Below are 3,814 nucleotides of genomic sequence, written 5' to 3'. Positions count from 1 at the left end.
TCTCCTAAAGTTTAGTGCTATTCCTGATCTTACAGTTGGTTTACAAAATATGACTTTGCCTTCAGAAGAGGTATTGCTAAGTTTAAATTTTCAGAATGCGACTGAGATTGTAATGAATGATTTATTTTTTAACTTTTACAAGAACTTTATTGACAATTTCACACATGCATATAAGGTTTTTAGCAAATGCATGCCTACTCCCTCCCCTGCAACATTTCCCCCTCATGAAGAGGTAACCTTAAAATCTTTTAGGATTAGATAAGACCTCCCAAATACTTTTGACATTTTTGTCCTTTGGAACAGAGTTTGTTGCTAAGAGGCCCAAGGACATTTTGACTTTTAGCCAAGAAACTGGCTCTTTTTTTCAATATGTATTTTATTGAATTTTTGTGCATTTCATGCAAAACACCTTAATCATATTTAGATCCCCTCCCCTATCTTCACTCCCCTTCTCCTATCCGTATCCCCCCATAGCCCTCCCACCAGATTTCATGCATTCTTTCATATATATTAAAGCCTATTGAGCCAAGTTTGTGTCCCCAGATCCCTTGGTGTGAGCTAGCATCACTCCCTTAAAGAAGACCAGCTCTCCAGAAGACCAGCTCTCCCTCACCCAGTAGGGATCAGCTGTCAGTAGTTCTTCATCTAAGGTTGGGGCTTCTTACCCATTTTCTCACTGCTATGCTGGAATTTTTGTCTGGTTTGAGTTTGCGTGGGTCTTGTGCATGCTGTTACCATTCCTGTAAGTTCATATGAGTAAGTTTCTAGCCACCTGGAAACCTGTTTCCTTGTGATCTTCCATGAGCCCTAGCTCTTACAATCTCTTGGTCCCCTCTTCTACAATGGTCCGTAATCCTGGCCTGGTAGAGGTTTAATGTCAGAGACCTAATCCAGGGACACATACTTTGTAGTCTTCTTATTCTCTACATTTTGTCCAGTTGTAGTTTTCTGTGCTAATCACCATCTGTTACATGAAGAACCTTAGCTGGTGAATATTGAGAGCTGCATTAATAATCTCTCTGCCCCCTGTTCCCTGTTTCATGAGTCTTGGGAGTAGAGGTTCCATTGTAGATGTGTCATTTAGGGCTGGACATCTCACAGACACTCTCTATGTGACCAGGTATAGAACTTTGTAATAGTCTCCATCTGTTGCAAAAAGGAGATACTTTGATGAGTGGTAGGAGGTATACTTGTCTGTAAATTAAGGATACCTATTTAGCATATAGCAAGAAATTACATTTGTCTAGGAATGTTACAGATACAAATGCAGATTTTCTCTAAGATCTGTGACATCTCCAGCCATGTGTATTTTGCCGTTTATAGTACTATAGACATTCCCTCTCATTGAGTAGGCTTTTAAGTCCACAAATGACAGAACATGCATCACTTGTTTTTCTGAGTCTATGTTACTTCACTTAGTATAATAGTTTCTGATTCCATCCATTTACCTGCAAATTTCATGATTTTTTCTTTCCTTATCGCTGTGTAGACTCCATTGTATAACTATACAACACTGTCATTATCCATTCATTAGGTGAGGGACATTTAGTTTGTTTCCATTTCTATGGTTTCTGTTGTAAAAAGAGCAGCAACAAATATGACTGGATCTTTTAAGCATAAAATATCATGGGTTTTGCTTTTATAAAAAGATATGTTATAATTTTGCCTCTTCATTGAAAAAAAAATGATAAAACAACAGAGGCAGGACCAATTCAATTTTTGCTTATTAAGGAGTTTGTCTTGGGGTGACTTTGTGTATTCAGTTGATTTCTACCCAAGGTTATTTTCAAAGGTGTTGCTTTCTAATTTGGAGTCATTTTCTTAAAGTCGCCATTTTGGAATATTAGTTGTATTAAGTCAGTATTGCTCAATATTGGAGCCTAAAGTTATTCAGTGTATCAGTCACATTTCCAACACTCAGTAGCCACATATAGCTGATGGCTACTGTATTGGGCAGTTCAAATGTAGACTCCTATCACTGCTGAGAATTCTGTTGGGCAGTGCAATAGTAAATCTTGTTTTATGGTAACTTGGAAAAAATTATTTGAGCTTAACTATAAAACTATATTTGAGCTTAGCTATAAAAGCAAGTGTTAGAACCATTTCAGATGTAGATCAGATGGTGATACTGTGCAACAAACAGTACACGCACAGCATTGTGTCTGTTCTGAGCATCAGCAGCAGAGCATGTGGGACGACGTGATTGCTGTTGGGTTAGCTCCTCTTGGGTCTCATATCATTGAAGAAGCTGTGTATAATGTGTAAACAACATGGGTGTGATGGTTGTCTAGTATACTTTATTTATAGCAACAAGAAAGCCAGATTAAGCTGGCAGGCAGTATGACCTGTAGCCTAGATTTTATTTTTGTTTTTATTAAATATGAATATTGTTCCATTTGCAGTGTTAACTCATTTAGATAACTAGTTTTACATTCTTGCCTAGTAATTTTTAAAACCACTTAAAATACAAGAATTTCACAATGCTTTTGGGTCTGAGATTAGTGGCATCTGCCAGGATATTTTGTTTATCAAGGTTTCTTCTGTTGACTACCTCTTAGATTTTGATGCTTGTTATCTGTGCATTTGTATTGTTGGTTTGCATTTTTGTATGTTCTTGTAGTGTCTGCTTGCCTGTGACTTTTGGTGATATAAGACTTTGAAAATATTTTAGCATGCCACTTAAAATTTTCTAAAAATTATGGCATTTGGATATATTTTTGTCAATGAAGACATTGATATTGGTGTTTGTAATTGAGATTTTATAAGCTCCCTTTTAATGAAATTTACTGTAAAACATCAACCTCAATAAATTGTTTTCTAGTTCAATTGCTCTTAAATTTTCGATTATACTTGGAATTTCTAGCCAACTAATGTAACATAAAGACATATGGATAGATTCTTTTTTTCTTAGTACAGAAAAAGGAAATTTTCTGATTTTTCTAGTTGGTAAGTAGAATTTCCGGTGTTTGATACGTAAATATTTATGCAAAACTAATCTAAAGTTCTGTATTTGGGATTAATCACTGAGAAATTCAGGAACTGATCAAATGAAATTCTACTTCCTGTTGGTGTTGTGAGACTGCCTCTGTGGATCACAAAACATAAGTGTTTTGACCTGAACTATGGTTCAGTCTACTGCATCATGACTGGTAGTCATCTCTCCCAGTCTACTGCAAGGGAGGAGTGGATGCATAAACCATGAAATCAGTAAGAATTTCTTTGTTTCAGTGATTATAAAGTTTGAAAATGATTTTAATTTTGAGCAGTTCTTAGATTGGTAGTCCTTTTTTGCGTAAAAGGATATTCTTGTGTCAGTGATGGTTATCCTGAGATTTACTTAATGTATTAAGAAATATTTGAAGTTTATTCTATTTTTCAATGAATAAGGCTAATGATTTAGTATAGATTAAAAATGTTTTGTCTACCAATATTTAACTGAGTATCCTGAAGTAAGGTCTTACCTTTGATGACTGGATATTAGGTAATACTTCACAACCACACCTGTTTCTGTGTAATGCACATCTGGCCTTTGGGGAGCGATGGTAACTTTTGGCAAGTACTGTCTTTATTATGTTTTCTGTTGTGTAAAAATGAGTGCATATGGCTGTGTCCATACATTCCTATTGTGACCCTGTTCGTTGCACAGAAATAGTTTGAATATTTATGAAGCACAAATCACAAAAGGAAATAGTGTGTATCTGTTCAACTTGAGGTAGTTTCAATGTAGTGTTTGTTTATAAAATGGTCCTATTTTCTATGGCAAATACTTTCACACTTGAAAAATAGAAGCAATATTTGATTTATTTTTGTAAGT

The sequence above is a fragment of the Nannospalax galili genome, unplaced genomic scaffold (genome assembly GCF_000622305.1).
Source record: "Nannospalax galili isolate Female #2095 unplaced genomic scaffold, S.galili_v1.0 scaffold718, whole genome shotgun sequence".
Taxonomy (NCBI): domain Eukaryota; kingdom Metazoa; phylum Chordata; class Mammalia; order Rodentia; family Spalacidae; genus Nannospalax; species Nannospalax galili.
This window is presented reverse-complemented; position numbering follows the sequence as displayed.